This window comes from Hemicordylus capensis, chromosome 2, assembly GCF_027244095.1.
Source record: "Hemicordylus capensis ecotype Gifberg chromosome 2, rHemCap1.1.pri, whole genome shotgun sequence".
Lineage (NCBI taxonomy): Eukaryota > Metazoa > Chordata > Lepidosauria > Squamata > Cordylidae > Hemicordylus > Hemicordylus capensis.
In genome coordinates, this window is record NC_069658.1 from 322,994,452 (window position 1) to 323,017,946 (window position 23,495).

Genomic DNA, 23,495 nt, shown 5'->3' on the forward strand with positions numbered 1-23,495 from the left:
TGACTCCTGGCGACCACAAAGCCCTGTGGCTGTCTTTGGTAGAATACAGGAGGGGTTTATTGCCAGTATGAGATTATGGCTTTCAGCATTTTCCTATATTGCTGCTGCCCGATAAAGGTGTTTCCCATAGTCTGGGAAACGTACCAGCGGCGATTCGAACTGGCAACCTCTGGCTTGCTGGTCAAGTCATTTCCACACTGCGCTAATCTGCCTAGAGAGCAGGAGGCTATTGGTCCGAATTCCCGTTGGTGTGTTTCCCAAAATATGGGAAACTTCTATATCAGGCAGCAGTGATATAGGAAGGTGCTGAAAGGCATGATCTCATACTGTGAGGGAGAAGGCAATGGTAAACCCTTCCTGTATTCTACCAAAGACAACCACAGGGCTCTGTGGTTGCCAGGAGTTGACACCGACTCGATGGCACAACCTTTCCTTTCCTTTTTCACAAGGAATGCCCTTGTGTGTATATGCAGGCTAGAACAGGCACCTTGCTTATCAATCTTGTACTGTACTGCACTTGTGGCAGTGACACTTTGCTATGAGCTAGCCTCGGTTAGGAAGAGGGAGAGAGGCCTTGTTCAGATGGTTGGGGGGGAAGGAATGCTGCACATGAGTACAATGTTCCTGAGCGTGCTGCTTGAAATGTGCACAGAATCAGCAGGGGGTGGCTCAAAAGCGGGTGGGGGTACCTTTAAGGGCGGGGAGGGTGCGTTTACCCCTCCCACCACATTTCCCCCACCGGCACATGTGCGCACTCTGAAGGGGCAAATTCTGTAAGCATGATTCCAACTGTTTCCATGAAGGCAAGGCTGGGACGCCCCAGCCTTGTGGTCATAGAAGTGTGATCATCCTTAGGCATTTGCCTCCTCAGACAAACATTCTAAACTATGAGCAGCACAGACGTGAGGATGAGGCTTCCCAGCACTAAGAAGCCAGGGCAGGACTGACCAGGGCTAAAGAAAGGAAGAGAGAGAGAGAGAGAGAGAGAGAGAGAGAGAGAGAGAGAGAGAGAGAGAGAGAGAGAGAAGTATGGACATCAGAAGCAGAGAGAGAAATGGTTGGTGAATGGATGACGCATGTGAGAGACAACGTGTTGTGTATAAGATAGCACTAAAGAGGAGGATGGAAAGAAAGAGATGGTTGACCACTGACCTCATTGTGGGAGGAGAAGAGACACAAATGAATTTTCCCACAGCCAACTATCTGATTAGGCATCTTGGAGGAGGAGAGTTGTGTGCATTGGAATTTGCCACCTAAAACATGGGCTTCAGGACTCTAGTATCCTTAGAAATCTAGACAGTACAAACAACTATTATTGCCCAGCACAGCAGATTTCCAGGAAAATATCATTTGTTATCCCAAACATGAACAGTGATAGCTCATCCTGTAACATTTGTGGTCATGAGAGGAGAGACACAATAGCAAAGAGAACAGAAATTGTGAAGAACCTCTTATACAAAGGGGACACTGATAATGATGCCTCCAGAGTCCACCCTTTCCCAAGTATTATGTTCCTCTTGTAAACAGAACAAAGAAGTCTCAACAGCAGACAGTGCCATGGCAGAAGAGACGGTGCTAAGAAGAAACAGGCAGGTGCCCAGGCCAGAGATAACTTCTTTGAAACTCTGAAACTGGAATGGGTTCAAAGAAGGGCAACAATGGCGGTGAGGGGTCTGGAATGGTTGAAGGAGCTGGGTATATTTAGCCTGGAGAAGAGAAGGCGAAAAGGAGATATGAAAGCCCTCTGCAAATATCTGAAGAGCTGACACACAGGAGGAGGAGTGAACTTGTTCTCGGTTGCTCCTGAGGGCAGGACCAGAACCAATGGGTTGAAATTACAAGGAAGTGGATTTCCAGCAGATGCGAGGAAGAATTTCCTAACTGCTAAGAGCTGCTCAAGAGTAGAACAGTCTGCCTCACACTGCGGTGGGCTCCCTTTTGCTAGAGTTTTTTAAACAGAGGCTAGACAGCCATGTGCATCAGGGATACTGCAGCAGCTGACTGCCATAGAGAAGGGGGTTCGGCACTAGAAGACCTCCAAGGTCCCTTCCAATGCTACACTTCTGTGATACTGAGGATATGTTTTGACAAAAAGGCAAGAAAAAACTGTGTTGATAGGGGTGTCAATTATGGGGAGAGGTGATTATCCTCTGATCCTCAAGCAGAAGAATCACACATAAGCAGCTACAATCAATGATTACATTCAGTAGAAGGAAATTTCTTCCCTTTTGCTTTTCTCCCCCAACACTGAAATGCATAGTTATAATTGGGGTACCCCACTAATGAGGTGAGGTGTTTGTTTAGTGGTGATGGCAGCACACTGGCTGCCTCCGCAGACCTGCTGCCACCTCCAGCCACCTCATCCCCCACCTCAGCCCGCCCAGACTTGCCATGGCCCCCCAAAACATTTTGTTTTGTGCAGCATGTCAGCCACCCCCACCACCCTTTCTCTTCCTTCCTCCCTATCAGGACCTGCCCTTTGCCTGTTCAAAAGGCAGAGAGTGGGGAAGTTGGAGGAGCAGGAATGAAACATACAATCTGCTGCTCCAAGTCCCCTGCTTTCTGAACAGGCAGAGGGTGGGACCAGCCCAGGAAAAATGAGCAGGAACTGGGGCTCCTGTCCTCCCCACACACCACCAAGTGCCTGCAGGGGTTGAACTGGGAGCTCCTGATCGGATCCTTGCGAAGCCTTTGCAAAAGCTTTGCACAAGGAGGGAGACTGCTGGCAATCTTCCCTCATTGTACAGAATTCTTGCAAGCCTTTGCAAGGGTTAGATTGGGAGCTCCCTGTGTGATCCATGCTAGGCCTTGTTAACGAGAAAAGTCTGCTTGCTGGCAACTTCTCCTAATTGCCCAGCTCCCTTGCAAAGGGAAACCAAGGTGACAAGATGGGGCTGCAAGCAGTCTCCTCTTGCCCCTTTTAAAATTGTGGGGGGGAAGAGAATTTTCCACTACACTTCAGACACCCAAAAAACCTTGGGCCACCCCTGATAATCATTACCTAGAGAGAAAGTCCAACAAATTGATTGGTCCCCAAAATCGCACTCAGGAGCAATATTGCTACTTCAACAACAAAAGTAAAAGAGTAGGAAGAAAATAAACCTGATAAGTGTGCCTAGAGGTTCATGCAGGGAGGCTCAGCAGTGGTTCTCTCCCCCTGTTAGGAAAAGTGCAGGGACGAAGCAAGTTTCCCAGCTGTTGCACTTAATAACTTCATTCCTTATTCAGAGCTCAGTTCATCTCTCATGAGTGAAACTCTGAAAGAGTGATAAGTTGCTGTTAACATAAATAAATATTTTGTAGCCTGGATCTTGAAGTCCAAATGGAAAGTCATCAACAGGAATGGAAGGGAGCATACCAAGCAGTGGGGAAAGCAGCAATACGTGTGGTCCTGTTCCCCCTTTGCAATCAGTCTCCTCCCAAATACCAAATCAGCGCAGCTGGGGGCTCCTGTGAACTATCCCAGGAGGTCTCATTACTTCAGCCCAAAGAGAGTGAACTAGCTGAGAGCTCTCCACTGAGGTGCCAGAATGGAAGGCAAGCCAATTACCCGCCTGTGCTGTCAGGTAGGAGAGATGCAGAGACAGAAAACAAGCTTCTCATAACGGTGATGATTTTTTCCCCAAAGCTAAACACAGGCAGTAGGGTAAGGAAAGGTTAGGAACGGATTCCTGTGACCTTTGCAGCTGCTCTGCTTTCTATTAACACACTCAGGATCACATTTTTAACCACATAGATCAATCAGAAAAGCCAATTTCAGGGTACAAGGCAAGGAATAAGCCAGTTTCCTTCTCTCTCAGTCAAACTCTATATTGAGCCAAGGTTTTCATTCATCAACAAATACAAGAGATCTAGCATTAAATACCCACATTAGCTCAGTCTCTGAATCTAGCCCTGACATCCCATCATCATCTTCCAACAATTCTCCTCTGGGAAGTTTTTTTTCTACTCATCCCAACTAAAGTTAAATGACGACTAGAGCTAGAAAGGCAACATGTCTAAAATACAGATTCATTAAGGAAAGACATATTATGTCTTTCCTTATAAACACCCAAAGCAGCTTACAACTTATTATTTCCTTTTATATACTGCCCCAAACCTGTGTCTCTGGGCAGTGTACAATAAAAACAATACAAATTAAACAAAATCAAAAATGATTAAAACATTAAACTAATTTAAAACCCAACATTAAAAACTAATAAAACTATAAACCTAATTAAAAGCCTGGGTGAACAAATAGGTCTTCAGTGCCATTTAAAAGTTGCCAGAGAAGGGGAGGCTCTTCTTTCAACAGGGAGTGCATTCCAAAGCCCAGGGGCAGCAACAGAGAAGGTCCGTCCCCGAGTAGCCCCCAGACAAGCCAGTGGCAACTGTAGATGAATCTTTCCAAATGTGAGATTACTCAAGCAAGTGAAACAGGCCTAATGCTATACAAGAAGAAGAAAAACAATACAAAAATCAACAAAGGATCCACCAAATCTTCCCAAAGAAGAATGAAGGGGTGAGGGAGGAGAGAACACATCCTCCATAGCCAGGAGTCAAGAAGTGTTGGCTCATTTCACCAGCCAGACAAAATATTTTACTCATAAGATGGTTCCTAAAGCTATATTGGTATACTACTCTTCAGGACTTTTCCCCACTCATCAGGCAGCATTTTTCACTCATCACAGACTAGTAGTCTAGTGGATTTTCTGAGTCCTGTCCATAGCTAATGACATCAGCTTTTGAACTGGCTCTGTAACAGGGTCTTTAACTTCCATTCAATCCACAGCAGTTGATAGCAGCCTACATTCTGCAGTGATCTGTATAAATTGTTCCTGGGCAGTTGTGCAGTGCTACTTTCATTGTTCCTGAAGGAAGTAGCACTGTGACACTGCCCAGAAATAGTTTTAAGTTGTTCTGCAGCTGCCCCATCATGCTACACCTTCAGGGCTGACTTTCAAGTTGTGCAGCAGTCCCAGAGGTTCTCTAACATCAACGATTCACTACATAGAATGTCTGCCAGTGTGTATCACCACATCATGAAATGTTTCACCTGCTAATTCCTGCATATGAAACGAGTAAGGACCCAATAGCCAGCCAGGCAGAGATTTTTCTGGTCAGCTGGTAACCCTGTTAGCAACATACTATTCAGCATTCTGGAGAAGAGTAGGTCCTTTCCCAATAACCATGATGGCTTTCTTCAAATTTCCAACCTAAATCAAAAACTTGTACCAGTTCTCCCTTCTGGTACATTTGTAGACAATTATCAGTCATATTTCTTCTCTTAGGCTCCTTTTTCCAGTCTAAAGAATGCCAAGCTTTTAAAATTAATCTTAAATTTTCCATTCCTGTCTTTACTTGTCCTCCTTTATATTTGTTCCAGTTTGGATCTATTCTTCTTGACTACTGGTGACCAAAACTGGAGCCATACCATTTCCTTAGTTGCACAGCTATTGCCTAATGCTGCATCCCCAAAACTACCAACTAAAAGCAGGAGGAGAGAAGGTAGTATGTCTGTTAATTTCTGTCTTCCATAGGTGATAGAAGGATCCATCTGTTCTGATTTGATATGATGCCTCCAGAACCTGAAATCTAATATATGACTGTCAAAGTATATCCTGCCTGAAGACATCCTTAACTATTTCCCAGAAACCAGTAATGAAAACAATATGTCCCAAAGAAAAAAGAAAAAAGTTGTTCTAGTAAGAACTGATCAGCCAACTTTCCTTTCTCTGTCTCTATAACTGGACTAAATTTGGTTCAAATTGTGGTCCACAAGTTAGATCGCTTGCACCTAAAATGTTCATGTGTCCACTATCTTGGACTGAGCTAGATGACATCATTACAAACTGCACAATAGAGGTGTCCCTGTGTGTCACTCACTACAACTGTACCTAATTTAGTCCAAATTGGTTAGACAGTCCTCAAGTTAGTGCATTTGTGCCTCAAAAGTTTATGCTTCCGCCATCTTGAATCAGGGTGGTGACATAATCACAAACTATGCCACTGAGGTGTCCCTGTTTGTCACTCACTTCAACTTTACCTAATCTGGTTCAAATCAGACAGCCACAAATTAGCCCACTTGCACCTCAAACATTCACACATCTGACATCTTGGTTTTGATTTGGAGTAGATGATATCATCAAAAACTATGGCATTAAGGTTACCCCATGTGCCCCTACAGCTGTAGCAAATTTGGTTCAAATGGGTTAAGCGGTTCATAAGTTAGCCCAGTAGCGCCTCAAACGTTTACGCATCTGCCATCTTGAATCAGGGTGGATGGCATCATCACAGGCTATGCCATTGAGGTGTCCCTGTATGTCACTCACTACAACTGTGCCTAATTTGGTTCAAATCAGTTAGACAGTCCACAAGTTAGCCCACTTGTACCCCAGATGTTCTCATAGCCACCATCTTGGACTGGATGACATCATCACACACCACACCATTAGGGCATCCCTATGTGCCTCTACAGCTGTAGCAAATTTGGTTCAAATCAGTTAGGTGGTTCACTTGCGCCTCAAAAGTTTACGCATCCGCCATCTTGGATCAGGGTGAATGACATCATCACAAACTACGCCGTTGAGGTGTCCCTACAACTGTACCCGATTTGGTTCATACTGGTCCAGGCGTTGCGAAGTTGATAGGGTGGGGGACACATGGACACGGACACACAGAATGCTGGATGATCTCATAAGCCTACTGGAGAGTCCACTAAAAAGGCAGTACTCTTGCATGTGCAAACAAGCAGGACAAGTTCCTTTTTTTAGATTACAGAGAGAAGAGCTAAGGGATTAGGTACTTGGAACAACATATGATCAACTGGGCAGGGGGGACTGAGAATATGAAGATGATGAATGCTATACGTAAAACTAACTAGAGAAGTCTGGGATGTATTCTTCTGTATGATCCTTATCGCACACTGAGTTCATCTGGAGAGGTCCGTCTCCACTTACCACTGGTACATCTGGTGGCGATTCGGAACCGGGCCTACTCTATAGCTGCTCATGGCCTATGGAATGCACTCCTGGCACATATCTTCATTTTAGGCTCGCTGCTGGCCTTTAAGAGAGCCCTGATAACTTATATGATTGGCTTGGCTTTCCAAGGTTTTTAAATTGTTTGGGGGTATTTTAATTGGTTTTAAATGGTTTTGAATTGTTTTTATATTGTTTTAAGTAGTGTGCTTTAGATTATGTTTGTTTTATGTCTTTTTAAACTTGTTGTGCACTGTCCAGAGCCTTTGGATGGGGCAGTCTATAAATGTATTAAATAAACAAGTTGTTCTAGTAAGAACTAATCAGCCTACTTTCCTTTCACTGTCTCTACAACTGGACTAAATTTGATTCAAATCAATGTCTACAAGTTAGATCTCTTGCACCTCAAATGTTCATGCATCCACCATCTTGGATCGGGGTGGATTACATCATTACAAACTGCACCATTGAGATGGCCCTGTGTGTCACTCACTACAACTGTAGCAAATTTGGTTCAAATAGGTTAGACAGTCCACAAGTTAGCACACTTGCACCTCAAAAGTTAAGATGTCCACCATCTTGGATTGGGGTGGATGACATCACCACATACTACACCATTGGGGCATCACTATGTGTCCATACCACTGTATCAAATTTGGTTCAAATCGGTTAGCCAGTCCATAAGTTAGTGCACTTGCGCCTCAAAAGTTTACATGTATGCCATCTTGAATTGGGTTGGATGACATTGTCACAATTTACACCGTTGAGGTCTCCCTATGTGTCCCTACATCTGTAGCAAATTTGGTTCAAATTGGTTAAGCAGTTCACAAGTTAGACCACTTGTGCCTCAAAAGTTTACATGGCAGCCATCTTAGATCGGGGTGGATGACACCATCACAAATTATGCCATTGAGGTGTCCTTGTTGTCACTCACTGCCATTGTACGTAATTTGGTTTAAGTCAGTTAGACAGTCCACAAATTAGCACGCTTGCACCTCAGATGTTCACACGGCTGCCATCTTGAATTGGAGTGGATGACATCAACACTCACTACGCCATTTGGGAATCGCTATGTGTCCCTACAAATGTAGTAACTGTAACTGTAGTAGCTGTAATTTGGTTCAAATCGGTTAAGCGGTTCACAAGTTAGCCCACTTGCACCTCAAAAGTTTACGAGTCCGCCAACTTGGATCGGGGTGGATGACATCATCACAAACTATGCCATTGAAGTGTCCCTATGTGTCCCTACAACTGTACCCCATTTAGTTCATATTGGTCCAGGCATTGCGAAGTTGATGGGGGGGACACACGGACACACACACACAGAATGCCGGGTGATTTCATAAACCTACTGGAAAGTAGGCTAACAATAAACAAATAAAGGAAAGCAGAGAGTGAGAGTAGCCAATCTCAGACTGGGTATCAGTACTGCCGATTTCAATATAGAAAGCAAAATACATAGTTTCATAACAGAGAATTTAAATATGTTAGGGAAACAAGCAATTGTTAAAAAGAAAAACTATTCTGATGGAAAGGAAACAGAAACCCCTAGTCATCTGGTATAATCCCAGCTATGACCTGGCTGCCTCTGGACTGGAGAGTGGGGATGTGAGGCTACGGAATGTGTTGACATCAGTATGAATGGCTAGTCAGGGTACTCTCAAGCACCCACCCCTCTATGCAGGTACAGCATACCCAGGAATTGTGACACATGAATTGGGCTCTTCCCATTCAGAAGGAAAACTGAGAGGAGTTGCATGAGACCAATGTGGCTGTACAAGGAAACTGATAGATATGTGTTTGAATTTACAAGGGAATGAGAGGTAGGGTACTCCATTAAAAAGGTAGATTTATGCACCAGGGAGCATAAGCAACTTGATGTGACAATTCAGAAACCAAAACTACAAAACAAACTGCAACTGGAAAAGATGTGTGGAATCAATAATACTTTACAAGTATGATATTAAGTAAAAGCAGAAGCAACGATGTTTCATAAGAAGATACTACTCTAATATACGAAAGGATGTGCAAAAATGATAGAAGTATTCAATAAACATTTTGCTTCATTCTTCCTAAGCAAGATTACCTGTGATTAGATCAGTAAAGGCAACATTAAGAAGGGAAGGAGAAAGGATGGCAAACAGCATAACAAAAGTGCACTGAAGAATATCTGATCCATTTAAATGACTGTCAGTGGAAACTGATGAAATACATCCTAAGGGGTTGAAAGAAATAACCGACAATGAACTAAATAATGGAATAACTCCATCGAAAATATCTAGAAGGCAGGGGCATAAATAGCTAATGGTAGTACAGAGTTGGTAAAGACAAATTTCAATCCAACCTTTGGTTTGCTTTTTTAAAAAATGTGAATATACTATGGACAAATGACCATATCTGTGTATCAGCAAAACTTATGCAACATTTCCAAATGACATCATTATAAGGAAAGTAGATAAATTCAGACTAAATATAATCACTATTTTAAAAAGATGTACATTTGGTTGAAGTGCATCATCCAAAACAATTATGGCATTTTGGGAGGATTAGCAAATCAGAAAATCCACAAGGGTCTACATTCAATCAAAACAACAGAATATCAAAAGCAGTGACTAAATTTTAAGTCTAAACATGGACATATTAGATGCTGCACCCATTTAATTTGAAGGAAAACTGAGCAGTACTTTTAACTTCTTTTCACTGCCAAGAACTGCTATATTTGGTGTATATATATATATATATATATATATATATATATACACACACACACACACACACACACACACACACACACACACTAATATATACAGTTATATATACTAATTTTTAAATAGTGATCAATATTCTCTTTTTAGGGGAAGTAATATAGCATGCAGCAGTTAGGCAAATCCAAACACTCTTGGATGATATATCCTTCATCAATCCCCTTTAATCTAGCTTCTAGCCTAATTTTGGTGATCTTTGGTGAATGAAAGGGGAAATACCTCTCTGCTTATTGTTCTTAATGAATAGTTATATACCACTCTTCAACCAAAGTTCCCAAAGCAGTTTACATAGAAACATAAATAAGATGGTCCCCTGTCCCCAAAGGGCTCACAATCTAAAAAGAAACATAAGGCAAATTACCAGCAACAACCACTGGAGGGATGCTGTGCTGGGGCTGGATAGAGCCTGTTGCTTTTACCCTGCTAAATGTAAGAGAATCACCACTTGAAAAGGTATCTCTTTGCTCAGTTAGTAGGGGTAGCCCTCCTATGGGAGCCATCAGTAGCTTTTGATATGGTGGGTCACATTATTGATACTGTGAATCACATCATTCTCTTTGACTGTCCAGAACATCTGGTATTGCAATAGTAGAAGACCACAGAGAGTGGCCATAGGAGATGCTGTTTCAGTTCCAGGGGATTTGGTGTATGGAGTTCTGCAGAGCTCAGCATTTTCAGCAATGCTGTTTAACATCTATATGAAGTCGCTTTCTGAGATCATGCAGAGCTTTGGAGTTGGGCATCATCAGAATGCTGATATACTTCATTAACTGAGCAGCCAGAAGGTGCTATCTTCATCCTAAACCAATGCTTGGATGCCATGGTCAAGTAGATTCAGGTGAACAGGTTAACTTAAAAAAACGATTCAAGAAGGTGATCCTGTGGTAAATTAAGCGTGTGCCATGCTCCATCTGCCCTGAAGCCCTGAATGTTGCTACCCCTTGTGGCAACCTGCTACTATACAGCAGATTCCTAGGCCACTGAAGCCCTGGACAAACCCCACCCTAAGGAATCACTCATTACCTTTTCATGTAGCAGGTTCCCTTGCTCTGATGTGTCTGTATTTACTGCTTCTCCGGACTGCTTGGTATGACCTCTAGCTTGTTTTGACTCCCGATTACTTGCTCGATCCTCTGGCTCGACCTTTGGCTTGTTTCTGGTTCCTGGCTCCTGTTCTGAGCCTCTGGCTTAGACTGCTATTTGGCTTGATCTCCAGTGTGTTTCTGTCTGATCCTATGGCTCCTGGTGACTACTTGGTTTGACCCTCAGTGTGTTCCTGATTCCTGATTTCTGTCTTGATCCTGTCTTTATATACTGCTTTCCAACAAAAGTTCGCAAAGCAGTTTACATAGATATCAAGAAACAAATAAACTGGCTCCCTGTCCCCAAAGGGCTCACAATCTAAAAAAGAAACAACAGCAACAACCACTAGAGAGTCACTAGAGCCTTCCTGGCTTCTGATGGACTGCCTGGCTTGACTTCTGCTGAGCTCCTGGCTCTCCCAGTCTTGGCTTTGGGCTTGTGCTCCCTAATGACCACTGCTCATGGCCCAGCTGCCTGACAGCATGTGTGTGCACGTATACACACACGGTATCATCACAACATCCAACACTGACAAGAGATTACTTCCTAGTGACAGTCTTTCCAGACTGCATTAAATACTTTACCATCAATTATAACCCATTAATAATAACTGAGCCACTAGCTAGGAAGGAACAGATAAAAACAAATTCTATGTGACTGGCATCATAACTCCTAACACAGTTGTGCACAGCCATGTGTACGGTCAAATTTACCACATATTACTACTTGTTACATGACAAGAGGCAAGTACCTACTGGTATCTATGGCTAAGTTAAAACAACTAGAGTCACTTGCCCCCACATTGTGCTAATAAATGTTATTCTCTGGTATTTCTCAAAATGGTCATTATGAATTCCTCCTAGTAAACAGAGATAAACAAGTGGTGCAAAACCAGCTGTGGATTTAGCATCCAACTGTAATCATACAGTCTGTCAAAAATCACCTCAATTACTGGAAAGAAACAGAAACTCGGAGCCGATCTCACTCTCCCGCAAGGCCTTTGAAATGTAAAGCTATGCCGTCTGGTGTAATTTAATTTGAAGCTCATCAGTTTCTTATGCCTTAGATCAGAAAAGCCTCACAAGCGTTAGGAGGAAAAACACACATATACACACAAAACACAGAGAGCTAAAGGCAGTCAAACTTCAGTGGTTCGGAAGATTCAAGCACACCCCAAGCCTCATTAGTATTTTCCTTCCTCCTTTACAATGTCAGGGAGAGCAGGTTTCTCTCTCCATCTTCCTCCCCCGCCCCCGCCCCTCCTGTGGCTGAACACTGGGAAGCTCTGAGCAGCATTGGGAAGCTCTGAGCATTGAGAACCCCTCTCCCTGCTAAGGACTGCCACTTTCCCAGGCAACAGAGAGACGGTGACCAAACCTTTGAGGACAAATCAACCCATCCATTTTCTGGGCTCCAACAAACCTCCAGTTCAGATTCTTGTACATCTGTCAGAAACCCCAACTGAGAAATGCAATTTAAGTTCTTCAGTGCTCCAGCCAGGAGTTCATTTGAGGAGTATACATATGTTTGGGTTAGGATTTTCCTCCCAGATACATGCAGTTATTGAATTACAGATAACATGAAGCAGGAGGGGATGCAGGTTAGAAAACATGCAGCTTTGGCACAAAATTACAAGATAGTTCCTACATTGCTCTGAGTATCCTTTTAAACCCTATCCAGAAGACCTTCGACTTCAATCAATACAATAGTGGCCTTTGGTTACAAAACAACCAGAAAGAAGTTAAGCTAGGGAGCGGCTCAAGTAAAGTCTTCCGAGCAGCATTGCCTTTCTGGAGATTCTCCATCCAACCGTTGTTACTGACTATTGTCCCATTTCACTGCAGAAAATTCAGTATGTGGATGTAAGTATATCCCACTCTCCCCCTTTCAGGATGAAAGGGAAAGGCGAGCAAAAGGGCACTGATCTTGTCTGTCTGAGATGAAGGGAACAGAGCCAGATGTGTCTCTCTGCTCATTAGTCACTTGTCAGTGCTGTCTTTTTGACCGAGTAGCATCAGGTAGCATGGGAAGCCCAGATATTACTATTCTGTCAGGGGATCCAGACTGGAAACATCCATCAATTGTCTAATACAATAGCTCAAGGAGGCATTTCTTCCCCCCAGCCTCAGGGAGAAAGCAGGAGAAGCAAGGGGCAGTTCTTATCTACTAGCTGTTGGAGCTCAGAGGCTGTCAGTGTTTTTATTCAATGCCCAATTCTTCAGGAGTTCCACTTGATTAGGAAATTTAGGGGCGCTTAAAAAAATCAGAGAGTTACCCAATCAGTGTGATGATGTCTTACTGTATTGATAAACAAGTTACATTTTTTCAGTCTAGCATTAACTGACAACAAAAGGAGCCAAGAGGCAATGGAAAGTTAGGATAATGAGACATGAGTCCATTAGTAACCCAGAAATGAAGAAAAGGTATGCAGGAACTGAATGCTGTGACAAACTGTACATGCTCCAAATTCTATAATTAATTTTAGAAATCCCCTTACTTAAGATGGAATTCTCAAAGCAGAGAAGACCCACAGAACAATAAAGGAAATGAAAGGGGAACATCCTTTATTCCAAGCACTTCTTACATTCATTTCCAATGCGTTCAATAAATGACCCAGTTTCATCCTCATTTCCATCTGTTACCAGTAAAAGTCAACATTTACCAGAACAGACTAGGAAATACCTGTGGCCACAGTCCTGCTCCCACCTGTAAGTGCAATCCTTTCATGAGGTGGTCACCTCAAGTGGCAAGATGCCCTCACCATCTCACCTGCCTCCATCTGCTGCCCACTGCCACTGAAGCAGCTCTTCATTGAGTAATAGTGGTAGGGGAGGGGCATTTTGCCTCAGGGGCGCTGAGGTCTTCGGCTGCCATTGTCCTTCTGTATGAGCAGAAAACAAGTTCTGGAGTAGAAAAGTAATGTAATTAACTACATCAATGGGCATAGATAAGACTGGTTCGCTAGTTGCCACATTCTTTGAATACATGTTTTGTATGTTTAATTTGTTTTTAATTAACTATATTATTTTCCTGTTTTGTGAGCAATCAAGAGAATAATTGTTATGAGGCCATATAAAGCATTATGTATTATTATTTACTATATAATAAAATTTATTATTATTATTATTAATTATTTTAAAATAAATTTTAAAAATAGAGGATTAGATAAAATTCTACTACCTTGTTCAACCTTACTTTGGAGAAAGATGCTTGCTGGAATAAGTATTTTTCAAAGAGGAGAAATATGCCTTTTAAAGTGTCAAAAATTATTTGATGATGAAAGTCTTTGTGGACTGGGATTTAGTCTGCAGTGGCTCTCAGTCCCTTTCCAAGCCCAATTCAAAGTACTGGTTTTAACCTTTAAAGCCCTAAATGGCTTGGGACCGGGTTACCTGAGAGAGTGCCTTGCCCCAAAAGTACTTCATAGATCTTCTTTGGAGGCCTTCCTCCGGGTGCCCCTGCCAAACAAGGTGAGGCGGGTGGCTACAAGGGAGAGGGCCTTTTCAGTGGTTTCACCCCATATATGGAATAGCCTCCCCAGTGAGGTTTACCTGGCTTCATCACTTTATTCTTTTAGACACGAGCTAAATTTTTGTTCATTCTGGCCTTTTAAATTTTGGTTTTCAGTTTTGATCTGATTTTTAACTAATTTTAAAATGAGCCTTTAAGCTGCACGATGCCTCTCAATACCAGTTGCAGGGGAGCAACAGCAGGAGAGAGGGCATGCACATACCTCTTGCCTGTGGGCTTCCTGAAGCATCTGGTGGGCCACTGTGTGAAACAGGATGCTGGACTAGATGGGCCTTGGGCCATATTCAGCAGGGCTGTTCTTGTGTTCTTATAATTTGTATTGTATTTTGTATATTCTTTTCTTCTTTTTGTCTGTTATGATTTAATGTGGGGTTTTTTAATTGTATGTTTTAATCCTCTGTTGTGAGCAACCCAGAGAACAATTTGTTATGGGGAGGGTAACAAAGTATATTATTTTAATTATTAATAAATTTATTATTATTATTATTATTATTATTAGAAATTAAGAACAGGGTCAGCCCAAGCCTCAGGGAGGCCCAAGCAAAGCCCATCTGGGCACCCTTCCCATCACCCACCTGCTCGCTCACTTACTTTGCCAACATGGGTGGGTGCTCCCTGTCACCCATCCACCCACCCTCCTAGCTGCCACAGCCTCCAACCACGTTTGCAGCCTCCAACCGCCATTTTCTGCACAATGCGGCAATGTCATTATAACTCGCTGTGAAAGTGGTGGGCGGAGGCTGTAGAGGTGGTGGGTGTTACCTTATTACCCTGCTCCAACCGTCACTTTCCCCACAAGCTATAATGATGTCATTATAGCTTGCCGTGAAAATGGTGGCCAGAGGCAGAGATGGCCAGGAGGGCGTGTGTGCGCTACCCACCACCACTCACCCACCGCCCCTCACCATCACCTCTGCCGCCTCCACTGCTGTTTTTGCTGTGAGTTATAAGGATGTTGCTGCACAACACAGCAATGTCATTATAGCTCTCCATAAAAGCAGCAGGCAGAGGCCATGGCAAGGGAGGGCATGAGTGAAGGCAATGAGGAGTGCCCACCGGCCTGCAAGGTGTACCTGTCCACATGTGACTCAGGCCATCACTGCCCCTGCCCGATTGGTGCCCTAGTCAACCACCCAGTTTCCTAGCGGGCAGGCTGGCCCTGATTAAGAATGGCCTTTTTTGACCATGAGATGTACTGTACCTCTTCTCTCTCTCTCTTTTTAAAGTAAACCCTAGTAAAGCTTACTTTAATGTATTACAGTCTGCTCCATACATTTGAATTGTTCTTATTTCCAAGGGACAGTCCTTATTTTCTGGTATCTGTTGTGGGGCGGGGAGGGGGGGACCCTATGCAGAAATACCTTTTTAAAATGTTTGTGCACATGCAGTAGACAACTTTCAGTTTCAGTCCCCTCTTCAGGTCTCTAAAAATTAAATCTGAGAGGCAGGGGGAAGATGCCTTTGTGAGATTCACTAAGAGAGTAAACATTTTTATTAAAAATTTTGCTACTTATAACCATTAAAAGAGGGAAAACATGATGAGCCAGCTGATTCAGAACTCAGTGCAGGACAGGTGATTGCAGATTAAGAAGGACCTTCAGTAGTGCCGTGAGGTGGGGCAGGGCGCGAAGCTCAGTGGCAGAGCCCATTCTTTGCATGCAGACAGTCCAAGGTTCAATCTCTGAAAGACCTTCATCAGAAATCCTGGAGTCAGTAAGTGAAGACAGTACTGAGCCAGATGGCTCCACGGTTTCTGCTGGTATGAAGCTGCTGATATTTCAGCAGCTTCATATGATCAATGTGTAAATGTGCGGGGGCTATTCCAGGCAGTGATCTCTGGTGTGAGAACAGGGGTGTTACAAGCACATAAGAGTGTCTCTCTTTTAATATGTGAAATGGTGGAGGATATGGTGCTCTAGCTTGGACCAACTAAGAAGCTCATAGCTGCTGCTGATTTTGAAATTATCAGGATGAAACTTCGTGAAGGAGGAGGGCTAGCTGGCAGGCGGACTCTCTATTGCTCACTTCACACATTACCAACAGCATGGTGGGCATCACTAGTATGTTATGTAATAATATGATTTACTTCAAGCATGTTTGGCAAAATGTTTGACACACTGCTATCTGCTTGCTCCCACTTCCCCATGTGGTGAGAAATTCCAGGGACAATGCTGGAGTGTTTAGTTTCCTGTGGGTGAGAGAACACTGATGGGATCTTTGTAATATTTGTTTTATTTACAAATATATAAGCAGAGGAAAAGTGGAGGCAAACAGACATTCCTACAAGGAAGCAGTGCTACTACTCTGCCCTGCCCAAGAGCTTGTAGCCGAAGGTGCTTGCTTGCAGCCAGCTCACAGCTCTCTCCCTGTCCTCCTCACTTTGCCCATTCTAACCAGCTGTTTTTCACACACAACCTGACAAACTCATCTCAGCTTGCCCCACCCACCTCTGATTGCCTAGTGCCAGGGACCTGTTTAACCAGGACTCCAGGGAGTCCTTGGGCAACAGAGCCCTCAGTCCACAGCTGGATGCCCCCCTTTTACTTGCCAAGGCTACACTGGGGGGAAATTATATACCAGAGCTCCTGGACTTAGCCTCCACTGGCTGAGCTCAGGGACTCCACCATCCCCCTGGGACATCACTGCCATCAAACCTGGGCTCAGTCATGGCAGTAGCATCAGCTGGAAGCATAGATTGTACCAGGAGAGGTCTTGCTATGAGGCAGAGAGTCTCCCCAGGAGAAGGAAACACTCAACTGTGAGAGATGAGCCTTAGGAGTACCAAGAGGGCAGAGGCTTCCTATATCCTATTTGAGTTGCAGCCAACTATTGCTGCTAAAGTAGTCTTTCCTAACTGTGCTCTCCCAGCCCTATTATTCGGTTTTATGCTCTCTGCCTTTCATTGCGTGACTGGACTTGGCCAGCACTCCCCACTAGCTCTCACTAATGGGGCCGGAACACCTGATCAGGAAACACTCATTAAAGATGTGAATTGCAGCATTAAAAAACATTAAGGTTCTCTTGTGTCAAATCCCTGACTTCCATCTGGGGTGAATTTAGAGAAAACCATAATGATAAACTGGCATGCGTACCATCTAAGGTAGAAAGGCGGTACAGAAATGTAACAAACAAACAAAACCTACTTACAGTAATCGAATAACAAACTCACAGCATTACGTTACTGGGGTGAAGTAAGAGCATCCACTGGATGGTGGCAACTATACTGCTGCCAATAACACTGAAATGGAGCCTAAGGGCCAAACTAGAAAAGTGACTTCAGAAACATTTGGTCTTTCCCAGTTATTGCTTTTGTAAATAATAGCCAGGGGGTAATTCAGCTTGAGACAGTGGAGTGGAGGAAGAAGGTTTAACTCTTTCTACCTGCTGCAGTCCCAATGGACCAGGGGACCTCACCGCTGTTATTTTCCTCAGACAGGAAGCAACCACTGGCATCAATAGCAGCAGTGTGGGGCCCAGTCCAGATCAGAACTACAATGGGGTGGATTTATTTTATTTTATTTATTTGACAAATTTGTATACCGCCCAAAACATAAGTCTCTGGGTGGTTTACAACAAAACAATAAAAACAACAAATAAAAAAGTTAAAACATTACAGCAATTTAAAATTTAAAAACGTTAAAACTATTAAGAACATAATTAAAACAATATCTAATTAAAAGCCTGGGTGAACAAATGCGTCTTGACTGCCTTTTTTAAAGTTGTAAGAGATGGGGAGGCTCTTATTTCAGCAGGAAGTGTGTTTCAAATTCTCAGGGCAGCAATGCAGAAGGCCCGTCCTTGAGTAGCCACCAAATGAGCTGGTGGCAACTGCAGATGACGGATTAGTTAGGTTACTAATCTGTACTATGGGCTCCTCGTGGCTGCTATTATTTTTTTAAGGGACCTGCATATAGCAGGAATGTTTCAGCTCTCTGTGTTTGTATAGTCTGCTGGGAAGGGGGCTATAATGGTTTCACCAGGTGCCTTTACCTCAAAGATATTATGCCATCAAAATTCAGTCTAAGATATAATTTGGCATGTTTCAAAAGTTTTCTATACTAATTCGTCCCAGCCTTCACAGAAGACTAGGACCCCAGGCTCACTTGAGCTTGTTAGTTTCTCATTTTAGGTAATTGGGGAGAGTTGTGGCGATATGAAATGTATGCTCTCATACTTGAAGAAATCTACTTTTGTTACCAAAAAACTGCAGCAAGGACACAGCTGGTACGGAGATGAGTGCCTTATAAACGCTTATTAGTTGTAATCATAGATTACAGAAACAGTGGACCCAGTTGTCAAATATGGGCTGCATAGTAGGTCAGTCAAGTCCAAATCTCACATCTGGATGATCAAACTATCATTAAATCACATTAAGTGGGCAGTTATACAACTAAGCATGGATGGAAGAAGCCAAATGTGGGATTCTGCCACCCCTACAAAGCGCAAAGCTTAAAAACAAGGCTCACTGCCTGTTTTATCCTCTATAATAAAAGGCTTGGGTGTCCGCCCATGTCTCTGCGCCCGTGTCTTTCTCGGCCGTTCTGGGCATGTGTGGAGCACATGCCCAGAACGTCCGAAGAAGATACGGCCGCAGAGACATGGTTCTTCGCGGCGGGCGAAGAACGGGTTACGGGGAGGGCAGAGGCAGCTGCGAGGGGACCGGGAGGACCACGGATGCTGCGGGCGGTGCTCCCTGTGGGCGCTAGGGGTCTCTGCCTGCCTGCCTGGGTCTCTCTGGGGCTCAGGACAGAGCGGCGGCAGCCATTGTGCTTTCTGCTCTGCTTGCCGCCTTTCCCGCCGCCGGGAAGAGCAGCCCAACAGCCGGGCGGGCGGGCGGACGGGCCGAGCAGCTGGAAGCGGGCTCGGCAGCGCCCGGCTGGGGCATGGAGGGGGAGAGCACCACGGCCCTGCTGCCGAGCTTCGTCTTCGGTGCCCTCGCCATCCACCATCTCAGCACCCCCTTGGACACTGTGCGTAAGGCAACCCTCCCCAGCCCCGGCCCCTCCCGTCCCCCGTGGTTTGAGCAGGGCGAGCAAGAGGCAGGGACACATGCGGCCCGGCTGGGCGAGCGAAGGCGACGACTCCCCTTCCAGGCCAGGGAGTCCTCTCAACCCTGGCTTTTCAGCGCCTGGGCTAAGCCTAAGCCCCCAGCACCAACCCGTCTGGCTAGAGACCCCTGAGCATGCGCAGAGTGCCTCTCCCTCACCTTCGCATGCCCTGAGGTTGAGAGAGGAGAAGGGGTTCCTGCTTGGGAGTGCGGTAGGCTCCCCGCAGGGGGGCTTCACTCCCGGCTGTTCCCCCGCTTGCTTTTAGAAAGTGAAGCCGCTGCAGTCAGCACGTGTGAGCGAATGGCAGGAGAAGACGGCTGGAGTTTGGCGGGGCGGAAGGGGAGGGCGCTGTCAGTTCAGAGGAGAAGCCGCTGCAACACCCACGCTCCAGCGCCATGCTGCTGCTTTCTTTTCTCGCTGCATGCCTGCTCATTTCCTCTTGGGCTCTCCGTGTCTCCTCTCCTCCTTAGTTAACACAGAGCTCTCCAGTTGGGTACCGTGACAAAACTTCACGCAACACACCACCACGCCTCCTCTTTGATTCTGGAATAAGTCACATTGAGATCAGTGTGACTCCCCCAGAGCCAAGAGCTAAGATTGAGCATTCTTCCATGCCTGTAGTAGGCAATGACTTCGTGTGTGGGGTTTTGGGGGGGGGGTTGACACACACGCAGCGCGTGTAAGGAAGGGAATATATGCCCCTCTGAGGTTTAACTGTAGAGGTTCTATTTAAAATTAACTTCTACTTCCTAGCTGAGTAAAGATTGATTCTACAAAACTCTTCTAGCGCCCGTTAATGTAATGAGCTTAATGACTAGGCAGGCTCCGCCGGAGGAACTGTCCCCTTTAGGGACTGCGACCCCTTTCCTGTTAGGGAACCGCTCTGGGGCGAGGAGGCCACCTTTAAGACCCTCTGGTGGGTGTGGGTAGGAGCAGCAGCCCTGGCTCCCGTTCCAGGTCCCTCCTTCCGGGCTGGCTTAATTTAGTGCCCCCACCCCATATGTACTAGATGGTGTGCTTCCGTAGAAAGAGGAGTGGGGTGGGGGAGGGGGAGGGGCAAGAGGGAGTGGGTCAGGGGGGAGGTGGAAGGGCAAGAGGGAGTGGGTCAGGGGGGAGGGGGAAGGGAAGGGCAAGAGGGAGTGGGGCGGTGGGAGGGCAGGAGGGACTGGGGCAGGAGGCTGACAGGGAGGGGAGGGTGAGAGAGGGGGTGGGAGGGGGAAGGAGGGCAAGAGAGTAGGGTGGGAGGGAGGTGTGGCCGAGGTGGCGGTGAAGCCGCGGCCTCGGCCAGAGGAGGCGGAGTTAGCTGGCCCCAAAGGTCTACTAGTGCCCGTTAATTTAACAGGCTTAAAGTTACTAGTAGAAACATATTTCACAAAGAATTACATTATAAATGTTCTACCCCAATCAAAGTCAGAGGTGCAGACAAAGCAGGCCCAGCCAGGGCAAGCTGGGCTAAAGAGATCTCAGAACCGAAGACGGGAGAAAGAACTGGGTTTGCTTCTCGTGACCCATAAGGTAGTCCGTCATTATGGCTCACAGTTTGGGAGCTCATCAAGAGAGTAAGTCAGAAACTAATATAGTGGCTAAGTGTGTGAGCTGTGAGTCAGGATATCCCCAAATCTCAGGTTACATACCCCCTACATCCCATTTGTAACTTGAGGATAATAATGTTGACATCCTTCAAGAGCTGTTGAAAGGTTTACTGAGATAATCTCTGTGAAGACACTCCAAACACTTGAAATGTGCTATATACATCTAAGTAGTATTATAATTTTAAAAGGTTGTAACTGCATAACAAATTAGGTAGGGCCCTCCATCAATGAAGAAACCAACTGTGTATAAGAAAGGCACTCACCTTTCTCCAAACTCATGTCAATCTAGACAAGGGCAAGTCATCAAGCATTCTCTGTAAACACATTAGCACTCTGGACTACGTGTGTGTACAGATTTGATGGACAGGCACTGAGGCATATTAGTCTCCTTCTTTGTCCAATGCAAGTCATTATTTCACAGTCAACTAAGAATAGCACTGCTTTTTGCATGACCATTAATCTCTATTGGAAAAGGCAGATGAGCTGGTTTTGTAAGCAAGTCCCATGACAATTCTGTAAGAGCAGAGGTTTAAACGTGCAGCTGATGCTATTAAAATATATATATATACAGCTCACAACCTGGCAAGGATATTTGTGTTTATAAAAGCTGTACTATCATTAATAGCCATAGCAATGATAAGCTTTAACTAAGTTCATGGAAATTCTCAAATTGGGTTTGAAACCACATAGGACTGACCTGCATTCAAAAACGTCTTTCGGAAGAATATTCTAAAGAAAGCAATTCTCCTGAAAAAATGCTTTCTTTAAAACGTTGCTTGGTTGAAAGGACAAGAGCACCAAGTATGACATTCAAATTTCCACATCAATATATACAAGGTTTAATCTTGTCTGTCACACACAAGGGATAAGTATTCAAAAACCACATCTAGTAATATTATTAGGGCTAACCAAATTGACAGAAGTCCTAAGCAAGCTTTCGGGTTCTCCAGAACTCTGCATCAGGCTAGATACGAAGCAAGGCCAAAAGGAGGTATGTGGGGGGAGCTGGGCATATTGTAAGCACACCAAATAATGCAGTCTCAAGAGTTTAAGAGGAGTTACAGGTCGAGCCTTGCAAGTTGGTAGACACTCAGCCTGTGCATCACCAAACATGTCAGATTCTGACCCAGCCTGACTGCAGTACTCTCAGGAGGGGCCATGTCAACCTCTCTTAACTGTTGAGTCTGGCCGGTGATCCAACAGCTCTATCAGACCCTCCCCCACTTGCCACCTCAAGTGCTCCTCAACCTTTACCTGTGACCAGGTGGGGAAGGGGACAGGCTACATTGCTTCATCTTTGCTCCAGAGAGCACCCAGGCATGTGTGTACATGCACACACATGCGCAACCTCCTGCAACTTAGAACTGAAAAGGCATTTCCCCCACCATTTTCTTTAATGTTCATTCGAAGTCCTGTGAGTGACGTGTGTTTCTAGGATTGGTTTTGTTTTTAACTCCTGGCACAGCAATCATTATTGCAACCACAGACAAAACTCCATTTCCCAGAAGCACCCACACCATTCACAGGACCTAAAAGGAAAGTTAAAGAAAAGGGGGAGGGAGAGAATCCCTTTTAAATCCCAGCCATGGAAGACAGCTTTGTGTGCGTGTACATGCATGCCTATGTGCATGCATGCACTCCTTGTGTAGCAAAAAATTAAGCACCACAATCTAGCTCCTGCCCCACCCAGTCACAGGAAAAAAAGGAGGTGATGGTGGTGGATGGGATGATTCACAGAGCTGTTGTATTTCTGATAGAGGTCACCATAGTAGCAGGAAGCCTCCCAGCAGTTCCAACTGTCGGAGGCTCCCTGCTGTCCTGTCCGATGGAGCTCCACTAGATCCCAACACAAGACAAGTCAGTTCTAACAGACCCGTCAGCCCTCCTAGACACTAATTTCACAATGCGTCCTAGGCTTTTGAGATAAGAATAATCGCTGTTCACCCATTTTTAGAAAATATAAAATCTTGCAGTTAGCATCTGTTTTCTAAATATGGGGGAACAGCCATTGTTAGCATGCTCCCTGAAATCAGTGGCTAGCACCTCACAAAACTAATCCAATTAAGTCTGATCTAATTACGCTTGCATATCTCCTGAATTCCATCTTAAGACTGTTAAACTGCAAACATTTCGGCTCCTACATGTCCAGCTTCCTCTACACATTTTTTGCTTTGTGTAAAGCCCCATGAAGCATTCTGAAGAACTCAAAAGCTCACTTTTGTGTCATTGTGGTCGGTCTTAATAAAAGTATTACTAGATGCGGCTTTTGGATTTTTCTAATGGACCACCATGGCTACCTATGATTGTTTAAAGAGTAAGTGTGTGGATTCTGTCTAGCTTGCCTGCCCCCCTGCAATTCTCAGTGTGTATGTAAATTTCACTACCCCGCACGTGGTTCCTCAGCTCAAGTGTATAATGTCATTCAGGACTCGCCCTGCTCTAATTGGCCTAAGATCCTGGATAGGAGACATGAAGGTACAATCTGTTGCCAAGATGAGATGTTTCAGGTTAAAGAAA

General features: G+C 44.7%; 1 protein-coding gene across 3 annotated transcripts in view; it reads right to left on the reverse strand.

Annotated features, from left to right (window-relative positions):
- The window catches only part of TEX264 (testis expressed 264, ER-phagy receptor), a 251,875-nt gene that overhangs the window by 112,239 nt on the left and 116,141 nt on the right, over positions 1–23,495 (reverse strand). The gene's annotated exons all lie outside the window — the stretch shown is intronic.